This window comes from Phascolarctos cinereus, unplaced genomic scaffold (genome assembly GCF_003287225.1).
Source record: "Phascolarctos cinereus isolate Bilbo 61053 unplaced genomic scaffold, phaCin_HiC Scaffold_42;HRSCAF=564, whole genome shotgun sequence".
Classification (NCBI taxonomy): Eukaryota; Metazoa; Chordata; class Mammalia; order Diprotodontia; family Phascolarctidae; genus Phascolarctos; species Phascolarctos cinereus.
The window spans coordinates 18,999-41,091 of NW_027555769.1; the positions used below are offsets into that span (position 1 = coordinate 18,999).

General features: G+C 41.5%; 2 long non-coding RNA genes across 3 annotated transcripts in view; one reads left to right on the top strand and one right to left on the bottom strand.

Moving 5' to 3' along the window:
- The window catches only part of LOC144456492 (uncharacterized), a 22,697-nt gene continuing 604 nt past the window's right edge, over positions 1 to 22,093 (bottom strand). Inside the window, exons 2-5 of the long non-coding RNA XR_013485573.1 lie at positions 11,089 to 11,192; positions 10,452 to 10,588; positions 10,039 to 10,196; positions 1 to 243 (exon numbers count right to left, since the gene is read on the bottom strand). This is a non-coding gene — a long non-coding RNA (uncharacterized LOC144456492). The remainder of the gene's footprint in view (positions 244 to 10,038; positions 10,197 to 10,451; positions 10,589 to 11,088; positions 11,193 to 22,093) is intronic.
- LOC110203993 (uncharacterized) overlaps positions 16,807 to 22,093 on the top strand; it is a 17,926-nt gene continuing 12,639 nt past the window's right edge. The window contains exons 1-2 of one of the 2 annotated variants that reach the window (XR_002323148.2): positions 16,807 to 17,003; positions 17,452 to 17,583. This is a non-coding gene — a long non-coding RNA (uncharacterized LOC110203993). Of the gene's footprint in view, positions 17,584 to 22,093 lie in introns of both variants that reach the window. The other variant, XR_013485572.1, reaches the window with a different exon arrangement.

A 22,093-nucleotide genomic window follows, 5' to 3' on the forward strand; every position in this document is an offset into this window, starting at 1 on the left:
CTCTTACAGTATTCTTCCTCTACAGTATCCTTCCAGTCAGGCACCAGTCACTCACATTGGCCAGGTTCAGAGGTCAGCCTTTCTAAACACACAATTAGCATTTTACCTTTAACTTTGCTATATGAACAACGTTACCTTCAGGAACTGAGTTTTCTCCTGGCATTAAGGCAGCAGGGGAAAGTGATATGTGGTCCTCTTCTAATGTTCATTGTTTTGGCTTTATCAAAGTACTATCCAATAAATCTAAAGGCAAAGAAAGCTCCATAAATATCACATTACCCCAAACCCAAGTTTTCACCTTGCATGAATTTAGTAACAAACCAACTGCAACAGAAAGGGTCGAGCACTGCTCATTACAAGGAAGGTTCTATGACGTGTCAACCTATTCAAAATGACCATGGGAACTAAAAGCATTTCAGTGATCCAAGAAGATAACAGAAATATAGAAATTATTTCTCCCTAGAAATCAGAAACACTCTGCTTAGCAAAAGTTCAGATTGACTGCTCTAGGAACATCTGTGACCTCACCCTGGAACATCCCTCCACCCTGCATCTCCCTTCTCTCACTGGTGAGTTCTTCCCAGAATCTCCATTTTGGGGAAGAGTCCCAGGCCATACACTGAATTTCATTCTTCTCTCAGTTCTTTTACCTCTATATATAGATTTTGCCACCATTCCATTAAGTCAGTATACCTCCCAGCTTTTCAGATTCCTTTTATGTTGTCTTTCCCCATTGGAATGTAAACTCTTTGCAGGCAGGGGTTATCTATCTTTGTGCTTATATCTGCATCTCTGGCAATCAATGCAGTGTCTGCATAGTAATTGATTGTTAAGTGACTAATGTTTTAAAAATATAATCTTTTTAGGGCCAGTCTTGGGCTAAATCGAAGTAAATAATTTCTAGTATCCCTTTCATTTTTATTTCTATTTCTCCATCTCTTTTTTGTCCTTTCCCCATAGGAGTCTACCTTTCCCCTTTTTACTGCAGTGACCTATGCAAGTACCCTCCAGGCTCCACCCCATGCTCTCAATCTCCTCTCCCATTTAAAACCGGCTATTTGTTCCATTTCCCCACCCCACCCCTTTTGCTAGATGGAACCTGTTAAACGGGAGCCTGGCAAAAGGAACTCAATACTTAGGCTCTACAGATGAAGATTCATTGGCCAGAACTCACAGTTTACATTCAGGATTTGATCAGTGAGGAACTCCCCCTCGCCATTCAGAATAACACCTTCTCTGTGACATATACTCTTAAACAGTTGCCCAAAACATTGAGAGGTAGGTAAAGTGACTTTCCCAGCATCACATAGCAAGTGTGTTTAATAGAATGGGCTTGAATTCAGCCAGCGCTTTATCCAATATACTATATGTTGCCTCTTATGGAAAATAATGTAAGCTATCTTTTGGATCATGGACCAAGGTTTCAGATTCTAATTCTGGCTCTATCACTGATGAGTTCTGTGACTTACGAATAAATTACCATTTACTAAAACTCAGCTAGATGATTCATTAGGATGGGACTCTTAGGTGTTTCTATAACTCCATAACAAACATTTTCATTATTATTATGCCCTTCCAGATAAAACCTTCATTTCAAAATGCATCTTTGGGAAATAATGTTTTAATCCAAAAGGAATGTAACCTGGCATCTCAGGCGCTGTAACAGGACAGAAAATGTTTGACAACATAATTAGAGTTCCACAAGTGGCACCCTGTTACCTACTATCAGGGGCAGCTAGGTGTTACAACTGATAAAGCACCGGTCCTGGAGTCAAGAAAACCTGGGCTGAAATCCAGCCTTAGACACTTACTAGTTGTGTGACCTCAGGCAAGTCACTTAACATCTGTTTGCCTCACTTTCCTCATCTGTCAAATGAGGATAATAATAGCACCTACCTCCCAAGGTTATTGGAAGGATCAAATGAAATAATATTTGCAAAGCAATTAGCACAGTGGTTGGCACATAGAAAGAGTTTCATAAATGTTTGCTATTATTACCAGCCAGTCCTACATAGGCCTTTATTTTAGTACAAATACATGCAGCACCTATAGTCTATAAAATGGGATGTCCTCCACCACACACATAGAAGGGAAACCATACTATATAATAAGGTCTTTTTTGCTCTTCGCAAAGGAAACATACTTGGATTATGATATGGGATAAACTTGGCTTCTAGGATCACGGAAGCATAGAAAATAACAATAGGACTATCTTCTCAAAGGATCATTGCAAAGAAAGTGCTCTCTCAACAAGACCTTTGATCATTTCCTGGTAGAGTTTCACAGATTCAGACCTGGGAAGGACCTCAGAAGCCACCTACTCTAAAAAACTGATTTTAATCCAATGAAATCAAAGGTCAAATTGGTAGTAAATGAAAGAGCCAAGATTTGAATGCAGGTCTTCTGTTTCCCTATCAGGCACTTTCCCCCCGACTACACCAACCTACCAACCCTTAGAAAGAGCTATGATGTGGAAGACAGATTAGGTGTGGACTACACATGAGGCAGAAGTAGCACAGAAGTAAATTAAGGCTTTACTTGAGGAAATTCAGGTCTCTTTTGTTTCGATATATAGGACAGTTTTAAAGGATGTCCCACAATAGTTTCTTAACACCTAGAACTAGCCAGAAGTAAAACTGGTGACCTTAGGAGGCATTAGGATCCTTCCGCCTGGAGGCCTATGAGATGATAACCATTCTTCAATATTATGAACATAATGAAAAAAATACAGAAAGACTTGGGGATACGAAGATACAAACAAGTGGATTTTTCTCAGTGATACGAGGGATGGACAAAGACATGGATAGACTGTACTATGGACACTTGTCCAGTTCGGCTTCTTCCTCTATGCCTGTGGGGCACCTGCAAGGGTTTAAGTCAGAGAAGCCACCTGGAGCACAGGAAAATAGTCAGGTTCTTGTGGCTGGGGTTGTATGGGGGGGCAGCGAAAACAACCCAGTAGCACCCGTGGCAGGGGTGGGGGGGAATAGCTTGAAACAACGGATGGGCAGACGGTGAGTGTGGCGCCTGGAGTCACAGCCGGGAACCGGTGTGGGGGTGGGTGTAGCCTCATGGCCAGGTGGCAAGGTGGGCTCAGACCTCACAAAGGGGCTCGCTGATGTTACGACCATCAGCTCTGCTCTGCCCTGGTTGCCTGAGTATCTCTGGTGGCAAAGAGTTCAAATCTGGTGGGCTGTGACACTGCAGGAGAGCAATTGAATGCCAACTCAAGGATCGGGGGACGCTAGGGGCACACTGCACCTGCCTCCAGATATCGAAGTAAGGAGCCAAGATGGTGGAGTGAAAAGGTAGTCGCTCTCACTCTCCCCTATCAACCTCTGAAAACCAAGAAAATAACCCCAGAAAAAAAAACCCTGGAACACATGAACTAGAAGAAAGCGAGGGGAGCACTGCAGCAGCCAGCAAATGGGTCTCCCAGTGCCTTAGCAAAAATAAGGAGGCAAAACAAGGGGCCCCAGGCGACAAGTACCCTGCATTCATCTGAAAGGAGGTGAAGAAAACAACCTAAAGGCTTCCTAAAGCCCAGCCTTGCTGATTCCAACCCAACACCAGGTGAGCTGTAGGAGCCCTGAAGCCTCCAATTGTGAAGAAATCCTGAAGCCCAGGTGGTAGAGCAGGCAAACACCAACACCTGGACCTCGAGTGCCTCAGTGGGAGGCGGGGGGAACCGGTGGAAACCAGCTCAGAAAACCACCAGGAGCCTCGGCACTCCACTGCAAAGGAATCTCCCTGTGCATTAGCAGAAATGAGGGACACAACACTGCAGGGGGCCCCAGGCAGACAAAAACCCTGCAGCACCCATCTAAAAGGAGCTGAAGAAAGCTAAAGGAAAGGAAAAGCAGGCAACCTAGAATTGCCTGAAAGTTCCAGCCTTGCTGATTCCAGCCCAACAGGTAAGCTGCCAGAAACCTACAGCCTCCAATTCCAGCATAAGAGGCCCAGCAGCAAAGCCAGTGACCAAGACCTAGGCTCCCAACACAAGAAGCTTGGGTCAGTACCCTCTGTTCCCCAGCAGAAGAGCTCAATCTCTTCAAAGGCCAGGGAACAAAGAAACAGCATGAGTAAAAAGAAACGTTCCATAGATTCATATTATGAGAAGAGTGAAGATCAAGACAGAAATTCTGAAGAGGACAACATTGTCAACAAACCCACATCTGCAACAACAAAAGGGAATATGAACTGGTCTGAAGCCCAAAAAGCCTTCTTAGAAGAGCTCAAGAAGGATTTTAATAGTCAAATGAGAGAGGTAAAAGAGTCCTTCAAAAAACAATTGGCCAGTTGGAAAAAAAATACACTGAAGAAAACAAGTCCCTAAAAAAACAATTGGCCAATTGAAGAAGGAAGGACAAAAACTAACAGAAGAGTACACTGAAGAAAACAAGTCCCTAAAAAAACAATTGGCCAGTTGAAGAAGGAAGTACAAAACTAACAGAAGTATACTGAAGGAAACAAGTCCCTAAAAAACACAATTGGCCAGTTGAAGAAGGAAGTACAAAAACTAACAGAAGAAAACAATCTGTTAAAAACTAGAATTGGACAATGGAAACTAATGTCTCTATGAGAAAGCAAGAATCAGTCAAACAGAAAAAAAAAGAAAAAATAGATGAAAATGTAAAATACCTCATCAGTAAAACAACCGACCTGGAAAATCGACTCAGGAGAGACAATTTAAAAATTATTGGACTACCTGAAAATCATGATGAAAAAAAGAGCCTGGACAGTATCTTTCAGGAAATCATAAAGGAAAACTGCCCAGAAGTCCTAGAACCAGAAGGGAAAATAACCATAGAAAGAATCCACCATCACCACCTGAAAGAGATCCCAAATTGACAACCAAGAAATATAATAGCAAAATTCCAAAATTACCAGATGAAAGAGAAGGTGCTGCAAGCAGCCAGAAAGAAAGAATTTAAATATCATGGAACCACAGTCAGGATTACACAGGACCTTGCAGCTTCTACATTAAAAGACCGCAGGGCATGGAACATGATATTCCGTAAGGCAAAGGAGCTTGGAATGCAGCCAAGGATCAATTACCCAGCAAAAAAGCATCATTTTTCAAGGGAGGAGGTGGATATTCAACGAAATAGGAGACTTCCAAACTTTCCTGATAAAAAGACCAGAGCTCAACAAAAAATTTGATCTTCAAGTACAGGACTCAAGAAGGACTTAAAAAGGTAAATGGGACAGAAGGATACAATATGTTGTTAATAAGGGGGGGGCTGTTTAAACCCCTACAAGGGAATATGAGACTTGCAACCCTTGAGAACTGTATTGTTATTACACCTTGTTAAAGGAGTATACATAAAGAGGGTGGATATTAGTTGACTTTGATGTAATGATAAAAAAAAATCTAATCAAGTGGGTTAAATGGATCCAAATAAGTGGATCAATCTATCTTAGAAAATGTACTGAGAAAGGAGGAGGCAGACAAGGGTAAATTACATTACAGGAAAAGACACAAAATCCTATTACAGCAGAGGGAAAGAAGGGGGGGGAGCATTGTTTGAACCTTACTCTCATCAGATTAGGCTCAAGAAGGGCATAATATAATCAGTTAGGTATAGAAATCTAACTTGCCCTATAGGCAGTAGGAGGGAAAAGGGAAAGAAAAGGGAGGGGGAAAGAAAGGGAGGGGGAAAGAAGGGAGGGAAGCAGCAGTAAGACTAAAGGGGAAGAAAAGGGAAAGGGATAATACAAGGGGGGAGGGACTGAAGGAGGCGGTGGTCAAAAGCAAAACACTAGTGAAGGGGGAAAGGAAAAAGGAGAAAGAAAAGCATAAATGGGGGAAAGGATGGAGAAAAAGACACAGATAGTAATCATAACTGTGAATGTGAATGGGATGAACTCTCCCATAAAACGGAAATGGATTGCAGAATGGATTAAAAACCATAATCCTACAATATGTTGTTTACAGGAAACACATTTGAAAAAGAGTGACACATACAGGGTAAAGGTAAAAGGCTGGAGCAGAATATATTGTCAGCTGAAGTAAAAAAGCAGGGGTAGCAATCCTGATCTCAGACAAAGCAAAAGCAAAAATAGATCTAATCAAAAGAGATAAGGAAGGAAACTACATCCTGCTAAAAGGCACCATAGACAATGAAGTAATATCATTACTAAATATATGCACCAAATGGTATAGCATCCAAATTCTTACAGGAGAAGTTCAGGGAGTTACAGGAAGAAATAGACAGCAAAACTATACTAGTGGGGGACCTGAACCTCCCCCTCTCGGCACTAGATAAGTCTAACCACAAAATAAACAAGAAAGAAGTTAAGGAGGTGAATAGAACATTAGAAAAGTTAGGTATGATAGACCTCTGGAGAAAACTGAATGGGGATAGAAAGGAATATACTTTTTTCTTCAGTACATGGCACATACACAAAAATTGACCATGTACTAGGGCATAAAAACCTCACAATCCAATGCAGAAAGGCAGAAATATTAAATGCATCCTTTTCAGATCATGATGCAATAAAAATTATATGTAATAAAGGGCCATGGAAAGATAGACTAAAAAATAATTGGAAACTAAATAATCTAATCCTAAAAAATGATTGGGTCAAACAACAAATCATAGAAACAATCAATAATTTCATTCAAGAGAATGACAATAATGAGACAACATACCAAAACCTATGGGATGCAGCGAAAGCAGTTCTTAGGGGAAGTTTTATATCTCTAAATGCTTACATAAATAAAATAGAAAAAGAGGAGATTAATGAATTGGGCATACAACTAAAAAAACTAGAAAAAGAACAAATTAAAAATCCTCAACTAAACACCAAATTAGAAATATTGAAAACCAAAGGAAAAATTAATAAAATTGAAATTAAGAAAACTATTGAACTAATAAATAAAACTAAGAGCTGGTTTTATGAAAAAAAATAAAATAGATAAGCCTTTGGTTAATTTAATTAAAAAAAAGAAAGAAGAAAACCAAATTACTAGTATCAAGAATGAAAAGGGTGAAGCTACCACCAAGGAAGAGGAAATTAAAACAATAATTAGGAATTATTTTGCCCAACTATATGCCAACAAATTTGACAATCTTAGTGAAATGGATACATATTTACAAAAATATAAATTGCCCAGATTAACCAAGAGGAAGTAAAATACTTAAATAACCCCATCTCAGAAAAAGAAATTGAACAAGCCATTGATGAACTCCCTAGGAAAAAATCTCCAGGGCCAGATGGATTTACATGCGAATTCTATCAAACATTTAAAGAACAATTAATTCCAATACTATATAGACTATTTGGGAAAATAGGTGAAGAAGGAGTCTTACCAAATTCTTTTTATGATACAAATATGGTGTTGATACCTAAACCAGGAAGAGTCAAAATAGAGAAAGAAAATTATAGACCAATTTCTCTAATGAATATAGATGCAAAAATTTTAAACAAAATATTAGCAAGTAGATTGCAGCAACTTATCACAAGAATAATACACTATGACCAGGTAGGATTTATACCAGGAATGCAGGGTTGGTTCAATATTAGGAAAACTATCAGCATCATTGAGCATATCAACAACAAAACCAACAGAAACCACATGATCATCTCAATAGATGCAGAAAAAGCTTTTGATAAAATACAACACCCATTCCTATTAAAAACACTAGAAAGCATAGGTATAAATGGAGTCTTCCTTAAAATAATAAATAGCATATATCTAAAACCTTCAGCAAGCATTATATGTAATGGGGACAGGCTAGAAGCATTTCCAATAAGATCGGGGGTGAAACAAGGATGTCCATTATCACCACTGTTATTCAATATTGTACTGGAAACCTTAGCTTTAGCAATAAGAGAAGAAAAAGAAATTGAAGGCATTAGAATAGGCAAAGAAGAAACAAAGCTATCACTCTTTGCAGATGACATGATGATATACTTAGAGAATCCTAGAGAATCAAGTAAAAAACTACTTGAAATAATAAACAACTTTAGCAAAGTTGCAGGCTATAAAATAAACCCACATAAATCATCAGCATTTCTATATATTACCAACAAAGCCCAACAGCAAGAGATAGAAAGAGAAATCCCATTTAAACTTACTGTAGACATTATAAAATATTTAGGAGTCTACCTCCCGAAACAAACCCAGGAACTCTATGAACACAATTACAAAACACTTTTCACACAAATAAAATCAGATCTAAATAATTGGAAAAACATCAGTTGCTCATGGGTAGGCCGAGCTAATATAATAAAAATGACAATCCTACCTAAGCTAATTTACTTATTCAGTGCCATACCAATCAAACTACCAAAAAATTATTTTATAGAGTTAGAAAAAATAATAACAAGATTCATTTGGAAAAACAAAAGGTCCAGAATATCAAAGGAACTAATGAAAAGAAATGCAGGGGAAGGTGGCCTAGCAATTCCAGATCTTAAATTGTATTATAAAGCAGCAATCATCAAAACTGCTTGGTACTGGCTAAGAAATAGGGAGGTGGATCAGTGGAATAGGTTAAATATGCAAGACACAGTAGTCAATGACTATAGTAATCTATTATTTGATAAACCCAAAGACCCCAGCTTCTGGGATAAGAACCCACTCTTTGAAAAAAACTGCTGGGAAAACTGGAAAAGAGTATGGCAGAAACTAGGCATAGACCCAAATCTCACACCATATACCAAAATAAAGTCAAAATGGGTTCAGGACTTAGATATAAAGGCTGATACCATAAGTAAACTGGGAGAACAAGGAATAGTTTACCTATCAGATCTATGGAGAACAGAAGAATTCATGACCAAACAGGAGATAGAGAACATTATGAAAAGCAAAATGGATAATTTTGATTACATTAAATTGAAAAGTTTTTGCACAAACAAAGCCAATGCAACTAAGATTAGAAGGAAGGTAGAAAATTGGGAAAGAATTTTTACAACCAGTCTCTCTGATAAAGGCCTCATTTCTAAAATATATAGAGAATTAAGACAAATTTATAAGAACACAAGCCATTCCCCAATTGATAAATGGTCAAAGGATATGAACAGACAGTTCTCAGATGAAGAAATTAAAGCCATCTATAGTCATATGAAAAAATGCTCTAAATCGTTATTGATTAGAGAAATGCAAATCAAAACAACTCTGAGGTACCACATCACACCTATCAGATTGGCCAACATGACAAAACAGGAAAATGATAAATGTTGGAGAAGATGTGGGAAAATTGGAACTAATACATTGTTGGTGGAGTTGTGAAATGATCCAACCATTTTGGAGAACAATTTGGAACTATGCCCAAAGGGCTACAAAAATGTGCATACCCTTTGATCCAGCAATAGCACTTCTAGGGCTATATCCCAAAGAGATCAAACAAATGGGAAAAGGACCCACATGTACAAAAATATTCATAGCAGCTCTTTTTGTGGTGGCAAAGAATTGGAAATTGAGAGGATGCCCATCAATTGGGGAATGGCTGAGCAAGTTGTGGTATATGAATGTAATGGAATACTATTGTGCTATAAGAAATGATGAACAGGCTGACTTCAGAAAAACCTGGGACTTATATGGTCTGATGCTGAGTGAAGTGAGCAGAACCAGAGGACTTTGTACACAATAACAGCCACGTTATGCAATGACTAAGATTGTTAAACTGAACCTTCTCAGCATTATGAGGATCTAAGACCTCTCCAGAGGCCTCAGGATGGAAAATGCTGTCCACATCCAAAGAAAGAATTATGGAAGTCGAATCGCTATCACTTACTTTTACCTTCTGTTGAGTTTTGTTTCATCTTTCTGATGGTTCCTAGTATTGGCTTTAATTTTTACTTACAACTTCACTAATGTGAAAAAAATGTTTAATAGGTATGTAAATGTAAAGCCTATATCAGATTGTGTGCCATCTTGGGAGGTTGGGGGGGAGGAAGGGGGAGATAAATTTTCAACTCAAAAGCATATGGAAGTGATTGTTGATAAATCAAAATAAATTTTAAAAAAAAAGACCTCAAAGTTACTTCGGATGTAGGGTAATTGTTCCCAAGTGGTACTTATCTGACCTTCTCTTTTCACCCCTTTAGGCTCTGAAGGCAGCCAAGTGGCTGCAGTGGCGAACACCTCAGCCCAGAAGGAAACTGCAGACAGCCCCAGGGGCTTCATTGCAGGCTTTCAAGTCTGATCACTGGCTGGCAGGAAGAACTTACTGCTTGAGAGTTGCCTGGAGGGAAAGTATAGGACTAGTATTTTGCTTTTTTTTTTGTTTTTTTTTTTGTTTTTTTCAGCTGGAATGGCTGATTGAGGGGGGAGGTCGGCATGGAGGAGTAGCTCTGAATTGACTTGGAGGGTTTTCTGAGATGGACGGCTAAAGGAGACCTTAGGGGTCATCTGGTCCAACCTCTCCATTTTTGAGAAAATGTAAATGCGGACAAGAAGAAGTCAGGGACATGGCCAAGGGTACAGACCCAGTAAGTACCTGAAGCAGGACCTGAGCCCAGGTTTCTCTTGCTTGACACCCTAGCTGGCTGATATGTTGACATCTGTCTCCTTTGACATCCAAATTTCATGGGCCGAAGATCCCTCAGAAAACACTCCTCAGAAACAGCTGCCTCCCTAAATTGGGATTGGTGTCATTTACCCAGAGAGTTACCAGAGCAAACCAGAGCAAATATCACCCCTTTCCTGAAACGGTTTCTTCACTTTCTGAAATGGGAGGGCAGTGAGGGGATGATCTTCAGTGGCTTCACTCTTAGCCCTACTTGAATGTATTCCTGGAAGCTGGATGTGAAAGCCTAGGCAAGGTCCCTCTTTCCTGCCCTCAGAAAACACCCAGTCTAGTGTGGGGGAAGAAGAGTCTCTGCCACATGGTGAACTTGATCTAGGTTGGGCAAAGGAGGAAGGGCTAGGTGACAGAGGGATCCGGAACAGCTTGCTGCAGTTGGCCTTTCCAAGATGGGAAAGAGGGTGGAAACTGATCACATAGCAAAGGTTTCAATTGTATGCTGAACAAAGGGACCAATCTGGGCTAAATGATTGTCATGGAAGAGTCAGGGTGAGGACAGGAAGCTGAATAACACTTTGACCAAAGATCATGTGCCCTTTACTTTACCAACCTTAGCAGGTCTATCCGGTTATTCTCAGGAAGAGGGGTTCTTCCACAGCTTGCTGAGATCATTCTCAAGGACAGCTCTAAGATCATCTCCCTGATGCCAAAGTCCTGAAGGGGAAAAAGATGGGGCAGGCAACCAAATGAAATTGCCTGTAGAAATGATGCCACAAATACAGGAGATCAGGAATCCTGGAATGCCTTCATCAAAAGCCTCAGTGGCTGGTGCCTGCCCACTGATTATAAGGGAAAAGAAAGCAGAGCTAAAAGAAATGTGGCTTACAATACAAACTCCTCCAAGTTGAACTTTTCCTCTCTTTATTCATGATTGAAAGGGGGATGTGTATTGAACAAAAGGCCAGGGATCTCTCTCTCTCTCTCTCTCTCTCTCTCTCTCTCTCTCTCTCTCTCTCTCAGACACACACACACACACACACACACACACACACAGAGACAGGCACACACAATGCAATCTTTTCTTAAAGATTTTTAAATGAGAGAAATCATCTGTAATTGGGAGGTGAAGAATTGGTGCTCTATAGTGTTATGCCCAACAGTTGACTTACTTTCTAAAGGAGACCTTAGGGGTCATCTGCTCCAACCTCTCCATTTTTGAGAAAATGTAAATGAGGACAAGAAGAGGTCAGGGACATGGCCAAGGGTACAGACCCAGTAAGTACCTGAAGCAGGACCTGAGCGCAGGTTTCTATTGCTTGACACCCTAGCTGGCGGATATGTTGACATCTGTCTCCTTTGACATCCAAATTTCGTGGGCGGAACATCCCTCAGAAAACACTCCCCAGAAACACCTTCCTTCGTAAATTGGAATTGGTGTAGGTTACCCAGAGAGTTACCAGGGCAAGCCAGATACCAGGATTACCAGGAACAGAGCTGATGGTCAGTGACGTCAACTAGCGCCTTTGTGAGGCACGAGCCCACCTCGCCACCGCAGCTCCACTCCCCTCCACAACCACCCCCCGCTGGTTTGGCTATCCCTCCCCTGAGCCAGGGGCTCTACTGGGTTTGTTTTAGCTGCCCCACCACCTAATAGAACCCCAGCCAAGAGAACCTGACTATTCTCTTGTGCTCCATGTGGCTTATCTGACTAAAATCCTTGCATGTGCCCCGCAGGCAGAGAGGAAGAAACAGAACTGGACAAATGTCCATGGCATGATCTATCCATCTCTTTGTCCATCCCATGTACCCCTGATAAAAACCCATTTGTCTGTATCTTCTTATGCTCTTGTATTGTTATATTTTTTCTTTATGTTCATAATACTGAAGAACTCATATTATCTTTCTATATTTGTACAGAGGAATACTCATGTATTCTCTCTATATTCATATGAAAGACTCCTTGTAGAGCTCCTGAAATAGGTACACATATATTGTCTAGGTGGTTCGGTGGACAGAGTGTCTGGTCTGGTCTCAGCAACACCTGAGTTAAAATGCAGTTTCAGTTGTCACCCTGGACTATGTGACCCTGTACCTGTCACTTCACCATATGTGCCTCAGTCTGCTTCTGTGTAAAATGACCTGGAGGGGGAGATGGCAAACCACTCCAGAATCTCTACCATGAGAGCCTCAAAATGCTCCAGAAAGTGTCACAAATGACCGAAAAAGAACTGAATGATGCTTCTGTATTTTTTTTTTCATTCAAGTGTGAGCCCTTTTTCTCTCCATATGTAAACAAGCATTCCACGGTTTCCCTGTGGGTGAAGATGTGGATTCATATATGATGAGAAAGAATATGATGATATCTACAACAACATATACATATATAGAGAGAAAATGAATACATACATACATATATATATATATATATATACATGTACACATATATATACATATCTATACACATATATATATGTATAAAGAGGAAAGAATATGTGAGGATTCACATAGGTGAATATAGGGAACATATGCATACTTATATGTCAATAAATGGAGAAAGATGTATGAATAATCATACATAATACTGAGAGATAGACAGGTACATACATAGGAATATGTCTTCACTATATAAGATTGCTCACATATATGAATAGAGAACAGAGGAATATGTACGTGTGTATACGGACCTAAAGAAAGGATTCGTGGAGCGGCGGAGCCGAGATGGTGGAGTGAAAGCAGTGACTCCCTTGAGCTCTCCTCCAAACCCCTCCAAATACTCATAAAACATGGCTCTAAACAAATTCTGAAGCAGCAGAACCCATAAAAAGGCAGAGTGAAATAAATTTCCAGTCCAAGACAACCTGGATGATCGATCAGAAAGGTATATGGCACTGGGCTTGGAGCGCAGCGCAGTGCAGCATGGGCATGCAGGACACAGGAAACCTGGAGCAGGCCTCAGAGGACTGAATCTCGGGCAGCTGTGGAGGTTTCCAGATTCCTCAATCCACAAATGCCAAAGACAAATTAGAAGGTCAGTGGGAAAACTCTGTTTCTGTGGGTGCCTGAGAAAGGAATTCGGGGTTTCAGCTCCATTGCCCAAGAGCGTGGCCCTGTGGGGGGGCAGCTGCTTCCTGAGCTTCCGGCCCACACACTGAGGGGGAATCTAGTGGCTGATGAGAGAAGGACTGCAGGGATCTCTTTGCCAGTGCTGAGGCAGGAATCTCTTCCTTTGCCCATGTTCGGATCTGGGCCACAGTTCTGGGCAGCGGTACTGGGGTGAGGAGGAGCGCTGGCTTGGTGGAGCTTGTAGTGATTGCGGAGAGAAGCCCCTCCTCACAGTAACAGGACAGAAAGGAGTACTTGTAGTCACAGGCCAGGAAAGGAGTAAACACCTTGCCTCTTATCATACCATCTTGGAAGAACTGAAAATTTACAGGTCCCTACAAGTATCTCTGAAAACAGCTGTACAAACCCCCGAAGCTTGGGACAGTACATTCTCCACATTGGAAGCAGATTGGTACCTTAACAAAGAGATTAAAACTCAAGTAATTGGCCGGGATCATGAGCAAGCAGGGCAAAAAGAGTCTTACTTTGGTGAAAAAGAAGACCAAAATATACAACCAGAAGAAGACAACAAAGTCAAAGCCCCTACATCCAAAGCCTCCAAGAAAAATATGAATTGGTCCCAGGCCATGGAAGAGCTCAAAAACGATTTTGAGAAGCAAGTTAGAGAAGTAGAGGAAAAACTGAGAGTGATGCTAAAGGAGACCCAAAAAAATACTGAAGAAAATAACACCTTAAAAAATAGCCTAACCCACATGGCAAAAGACATCCGAAAACTCAATGAGGAGAAGTATGCCCTAAAAAGCAAAATTGGCCAAATGGAAAAGGAAGTCCAAAAGATTACTGAAGAAAATACTTCCTTAAAAATTAGAAGAGAGCAATTGGAAGCTAGTGACCTAATGAGAAATCAAGACACAGTAGGACAAATCCAAAAGAATGAAAAATTAGAAAACAATGTGAAATATGTCATTGGAAAAACAACTGACCTGGAAAATAGATCCAGGAGAGAGAATTTAAAAATCATTGGACTACCTGAAAGCCATCATCAAAAAAAAGAGCCTAGACATCATCTTTCAAGAACTTATCAAGGAAAACTGCCCTGACATAGTAGAACCAGAGGGCAAAATAGAAATTGAAAGAATCTACCGATCTCCTCCTGAAAGAGATCCCCAAAGGAAAACTCCTAGGAATATTGTAGCCAAATTCCAGAGTTTCCAGGTCAAGGAGAAAATATTACAAGCTGCCAGAAAGAAACAATTCAAGTACTGTGGAAACATAATCAGGATAACACAAGATTTAGCAGCTTCTACCTTAAAGGACAGCAGGGCATGGAATATAATATTCCGGAGGGCAAAGGAGATAGGATTACCACCAAGAATCACCTACCCAGCAAAACTGAGTATAATCCTTCAGGGGAAAACATGGTCATTCAGTGAAATAGAGGACTTTCAAGCATTCCTGATGAAAAGACCAGAGCTGAGTAGAAAATTTGACTTTCAAATACAGGACTCAAGTGGAACATGAAGAGGTAAACAGGAAAGAGAAATCATAAGAGTCTTATTAAGATTGAACTGTTTGCATTTTTGCCTGGAAAGATGATATTTATAACTCATGACACCTTTGTCAGTGTCAGGGTAGCTGTAGAAAAAAAAATTTATGTATGTATATATAGATAGATGGATAGAGGGCACAGGGTGAGTTGAAGATTAAGGGGTCATATCTGGAGAATAAAATGAAGGGATGAGAGGATTAAACTCGGAGAAGAAGAAAGGGAGAGGTAGAATGGGGTAAATTATCTCACCAAAAAAAAAAAACAACACAAAAGTCTGTTAGAGTGGAAGGGGAAACAGGGGAAGGTGAGAAGGAAAGAGTGAATCTGATTCTCATAGGATTTGGCTGAAGGAGGGAATCACATACACATTCAATTGGGTATGGAAAGCTGTGTTACCCTACAGGAAAATAGGGGTGGAAAGGGGACAAGAGAGCAGGGGGATGATAGAGAGCAGGGCAGATTGGGAAAGGGGTTAATCAGAAGTAAATACTTCTGAGGAGAGACAGGGTCAAAAGAAAGAATAGAATAAATGGGAGGGCAGGATAGGATTAAGGGAAATAGAGTGAGTTTTTCACACCATGTCTAATATGGATGTGTTTTGCATAATTGCAGATGTACAACTTATATTGAGTTGCCTGCCTTTTCAATGAGGGTGGATGGGGAGGGAGGAAGAGAGAAAATTTGAAACCTAAAGTTTTAAAAAAATATGTTTAAAAAAATGTTTTCACATGCTACTGGGAAACAAATATAGGAAATGGGATACAGAAGTCTATCCTGCCATAGAGGAAAATAGAAGGGGAAGGGGAGAAGAGAAGGGGAGAGAGATAGAAGAGAGGACAGTGTAGTGGGAGGGATATTCAGATTGCATGACATCTTGGGGTGGGGGAGGGGGGAGATGGGGCGAAAATTTGGAACTCAAAAACTTGTGGAAGGGAATGTTGAAAACTAAAATAAATAAATTTATATTAAAAAAAATGAAGAGGTTTGACCAGAAGACCCCTGAGTTCTCTTTTGCCCTGCCACTCACAAAACCTTCCAAGTCCATTCTGAGCTACTCCTCCATGCTGACCTCCCCCCTCAGTTACCCGTTCCAGGAGAAAAACATAAGCAGCAAACAAAAAGCAACTTGCCAGTACAATGCTTTCCCTCAAGGCAACTCCCAAGCAAGAAGTTCGTCCTGCTAGCCAGTGATCTGACTTGACAGCCTGCAGTGAAGCCCCTGGGGCTGTCTGCAGCTTCCTTCCCATCAGAGGTGTTCCCCACTCCAGCAGACTGGCTACCCTCCCAACCTAAAGGGGTGAAAACGATGATCAGATAAATACCACTTGGGGACCATCCAACTATATCAGAGTTCAATTCGAGCTCTTGAGGCAGGTGCAGTGTGGCCCCTGACGTCCCCCATCCTCGGCAGGGCGTTCAGCTGCTCTCCTGCAATTTCACACCCCGCCAGATTTAAACTGTGGGCCAGCACAGATACTCAGGCAACCATGGGCGGAGCAGTGTTGATGGTCGGTGACGTCAGCGATGGCCTTTGTGAAGTCTGAGCCCACCCTGCTGCCTGGCGACGCGCCTCCAGCCCCATCCACACAGGCCCCCCGCTGAGACGCCAGGAGCCGCTCTCTCGGTCTGCCCATCCCTTGGTTCTTTTAACCCCCGGCCCCTTTCCCCTCCCGGCCACGAGCCCTACTGGGTTCGTTTTACCCGCCGAATCCCCAACGGAACCGCAGACAAGAGAACCTGACTGTTCTCTTGACCTCCAGGTGGCTTACCTTACTGAAACCGTTGCAGGTGCCACACTGGTATAGAAGAGGGAGCGGCACTGAACCAGTGTCCATGGAACAGTCTATCCATCTCTTTGTCCATCCCTTGTTCCCCGGAGAAAAACCTATTTGTTTGTATCTACCTATCCTCAAGTCTTTCTATATGTTTTCATTATGTTCATAATATGGAAGAACTCCCATATTCTCTTTCCATATTCATACTGAGAAATACTTATGTATTCTTTCTATATTCATGCGAAGGACTTCTGGTAGAGCCTCTGACATGGGTAGACATATATTTTCTAGGCGGTTCAGTGGATAGTGTCTGCTGTGGGCTCAGCAAGACCTGAATGAAAATGCAGTTGCAGATGTCACCCTGGGGTTATGTGCCCCTGGCCAAGTACTTCACCCTCTCTGCCTCAGTTTTCTTTCTGTAAAATTAGTTGCAGGGTGAAATGGCAGACCACTCCAGAATCTCTGCCAGGAAATCCTCAAAATGCACCACAAAGTGTCACAAATGACTGAAAAAACAAGTAAATGGTACTTATCTATTTCTTTCTTCATTCAAGTGTGAGCACTTTTTGTCTTCATACATTAACAGGTATCCCACCGTTTCCCCATGGTAGAAGATGTGGACTTCTATATGTTGAGAAAGAATATGATGATTCCTATAACAGCATATAGACATGGAGAGAGAAAAGAGGACTCATATATATAGAAAGAGAAAGAATAAGTGAGTCCTTATTTATGTGAAAATAGAGAATACATGCACACTTCTATGTCAATACATGGAGAAGGATGTATGAATAAACAGACGTAATACTGAGAGATAGAGAAGTACATCAATGGGAATGTATCTTCACAATTTATGATTGTTGACATATATGAATAGTGAACAGAGGAGTACATATGTGTGTGTATGGATCTAAAGAAAGGATATGTGACTATTATTGTTTGAAGACACTTAGATAATACTGGAGTATTCGTATACGAGAATCTAGATAGAAAATATCAGTATAAATATATATGACTATGGAGATTAGGTGAGTAATCACATGTGTCACCATTGAGAGAATATGAATACCCATCCATAAGAAAGTCCCTAGATTTCACCCACTTTTCCCATGAGATTGGACAAATGAGTTCTTATTCCAAAGCTGTTTTGCCTATGGCTATCCCATCTCTCTCCTTAGAAAGTAAGTCAACTGTTGGGCACAACACTATAGAGCACCCTTTCCTCACCCCCGAATTACAAATGATTTCTCTCAGTTTAAATTCCCCATGAAATGATTGTATGGGGGAGGGTGGAGTGCTCCCTGCCTCCGTGTGTGTGTGTGGGGGGGGTGGAGAGAGAGAGAGAGAGAGAGAGAGAGAGAGAGAGAGAGAGAGAGAGACAGAGAGGGAGAGAGATCCTTAGCCCTTTCTTCAAAACACATCGCCGTTTCAATCATGAGCAAGAGAGAAGAAGAGTTCAGCTTGGAGGAGTTTTTATTGTAAGCACATTTCTTTTAGTTCTGCTTTGTCACTGGTGTAGGACCAGCCACTGAGCCTTTTGATAAAGCATTCCAGGACTCCTGAACTCCTGTATTTGTGGCATCATTTCTACAGGCAATTTGATTTAGTTGCCCCGATCTTTTCCCCCTTCAGACATTTGGCATCAGGGAGATGATCTTAGAGCTGTCCTTCAGAATGATCTCAACAAGGTAGGGAAGAACTCATGTTCCTGAGAAAAATCTCATAGACCTACTAAGGTTTGTAAAAGAAAGGGCACGTGAGCTTTGGTCAAGGTGTTATTCAGGCTCCTGTCCTCACTGTGACTCCTTCAGGACCCCCGTTGAACCCACATTGCTCCCTTTGTTCAGTTCAAAATTGATACCTTTGCTATGTGACCACCTTCCATCTTCTTTCCCATCTTTGAAAGGGCAAGTGCAGCAGCTGTGGCAGATCCCCCTGGCACCTAGCTTTTCCTCCTTTGCCCAACCTCTAACAAGTTCACCATATCGCAGACACTCCTCTCCCCCGACACTAGACTAGGTATTTGTGGAGGGCAGGAAAGAGGGGCTTTGCAAAGGCTTTCACATCCAACTTCCAGGAACACGTTCAAGTAGGGCTAAGAGTGAAGCCACTAAAAATCATCCACTCCCTCCCCACCCATTTCAGAAAGGGAAGAAACCCATTCAGGAAAGGGGTGATATTTGCTGTGGCCCAGCCTGGTAACTCTCTGGGCAACCTACACAAATCCCACATTAGGCAGGAAGCTGTTTCATGGCAGTGCTTTGTGAGGGATCTTCCCCCTATGAAACCTGGATGTCAAAGGAGAGAGATGTGAAGATATAAGCCAAGTAGTGTGTCAAGCAAGAGCAACCTGGGCTCAGGGTCTCCTTCAGGTATTTACTGGCTCTAAACCCTTGGCCATGTCCCAGACCTCCTCTTGTCCTCATTTACACTTTCTCAAAAATGAAGAGGTTGGTGGGGCAGAGCCAAGATGGCGGAGTGAAAGCAGTGACTTGCTTGAGCTCTCCTCCAAACCCCTCCAAATACTCATAAAAAATGGCTCTAAACAAATTCTGAAGCAGCAGAACCCACAAAAAGACAGAGTGAAACAAATTTCCAGCCCAAGACAACGTGGATGATTGATCAGAAAGGTGTGTCACACCGGGCTGGGAGCGCAGCGCAGCATGGGTGCACAGTCTGCAGCGTGGGCGCACAGGCTTCAGCAACCCTGGAGCCGGCCTCAGAAGACTGAATCTCGGGCAGCTGTGGAGGTTTCCAGACTCCTCAATCCACAAATGCCAAAGACAAATTAGAAGTTCAGTGGGAAAAGTGTGTTTCTGTGGGTGCCCTGAGAAACGAATTCGGGGTTTCAGCTCCATTGCCCAAGAGCGTGGCCCTGTGGGGGGGCAGCTGCTTCCTGAGCTTCCAGCCCACAGCCTGAGGGGGAATCCAGTGGCTGATGAGAGAAGGACTGCAGGGATCTCTTTGCCAGTGCTGAGGCAGGAATCTCTTCCTTTGCCCATGTTCGGATCTGGGCCACAGTTCTGGGCAGCGGTACTGGGGTGAGGAGGAGCGCTGGCTTGGTGGAGCTTGTAGTGATTGCGGAGAGAAGCCCCTCCTCACAGTAACAGGACAGAAAGGAGTACTTGTAGTCACAGGCCAGGAAAGGAGTAAACACCTTGCCTCTTATCATACCATCTTGGAAGAACTGAAAATTTACAGGTCCCTACAAGTATCTGTGAAAACAGCTGTACAAACCCCCGAAGCTTGGGACAGTACATTCTCCACATTGGAAGCAGATTGGTACCTTAACAAAGAGATTAAAACTCAAGTAATTGGCCGGGATCATGAGCAAGCAGGGCAAAAAGAGTCTTACTTTGGTGAAAAAGAAGACCAAAATATACAACCAGAAGAAGACAACAAAGTCAAAGCCCCTACATCCAAAGCCTCCAAGAAAAATATGAATTGGTCCCAGGCCATGGAAGAGCTCAAAAACGATTTTGAGAAGCAAGTTAGAGAAGTAGAAGAAAAACTGAGAGTGATGCTAAAGGAGACCCAAAAAAATACTGAAGAAAATAACACCTTAAAAAATAGCCTAACCCACATGGCAAAAGAGGTCCAAAAAGCCAAAGAAGTATGCCCTAAAAAGCAAAATTGGCCAAATGAAAAGAAGTCCAAAAAGCTTACTGAAGAAAATACTTCCTTAAAATTAGAATAGAGCCATTGGAAGATAGTGACTTTTTGAAACCACGACACAGTAGAACAAATCCAAAAGAATGAAAAATTAGAAAACAATGTGAAATATGTCAAAAACAACTGACCTGGAAAATAGATCCAGGAGAGAGAATTTAAAATCATTGGACTATCTGAAAGCCATGATCAAAAAAAAGCCTAACATCATCTTTCAAGAACTTATCAAGGAAAACTGCCCATATAAGTAGAACCAGTGGGCAAAATAGAAATTGAAAGAATCTACCGATCTCCTCCTGAAAGAGATCCCAAAGGAAAACTCCTAGGAATATTGTAGCCAAATTCCAGAGTTCCCAGGTCAAAAAGAAAATATTACAAGCTGCCAGAAGGAAACAGTTCAAGTACTGTGGGAACACAATCAGGATAACACAAGATTTAGCAGCTTCTACATTAAAGGACCGTAGGGCATGGATATAATATTCAGGGCAAGGAGATAGGATTACCACCAAGAATCACCTACCCAGCAAACTGAGTATAATCCTTCAGGGGAAAACTGGTCATTCAGTGAAATAGAGGACTTTCAAGCATTCCTGATGAAAAGACCAGAGCTGAATAGAAAATTTGACTTCAAATACAGGACTCAAGTGGAAAATAAAGAGGTAAACAGGAAAGAGAAATCATAAGAGACCTATTCAGATTGAACTGTTTGCATTCCTGCCTGGAAAGATGATATTTATAGCTCATGAGACCTTCCTTTGTCAGTATCAGGGTAGTTGGAGGGAAAAAAAAAATGTGTATGCATATGTACATAGATAGATAGAGGGCACAGGGTGAGTTGAAGATTAAGGGGTCATATCTGGAGAATAAAATGAGGGGATGAGAGAGGATTATATCTGGAGAAGAAGAAAGGGAGAAGTAGAATGGGGTAAATTATCTCACCAAAAAAAAAACACAATAGAAAGTCTGTTAGAGTGGAAGGGGAAACAGGGGAAGGTGAGAGGGTATCAGTGAATCTGATTCTCATAGGATTTGGCTTAAGGAGGGAATAACATACACATGTAATTGGGTATGGAAAGCTGTGTTACCCTACAGGAAAATAGGGGGGAAAGGGGAAAGAGAGCAGGGATGATAGAGAGGAGGGCAGATTGGGAAAGGGGTTAATCAGAAGTAAATACTTCTGAGGAGAGACAGGGTCAAAAGAAAGAATAGAATAAATGGGAGGGCAGGATAGGATCAGGGGAAATAGAGTGAGTTTTTCACAACATGTCTACTATGGATGTGTTTTGCATAACTGCAGATGTACAACTTATATTGAGTTGCCTGCCTTTTCAATGAGGGTGGGTGGGGAGGGAGGAAGAGAGAAAATTTGAAACCTAAAGTTTTAAAAAATATGTTTAAAAAAATGTTTTCACATGCTACTGGGAAACAAATATAGGAAATGGGGTACAGAAGTCTATCCTGCCGTACAGGAAAATAGAAGGGGAAGGGGATAAGAGAAGGGGAGAGAGATAGAAGAGAGGACAGTGTAGTGGGAAGGGATATTCAGATTGCATGACATC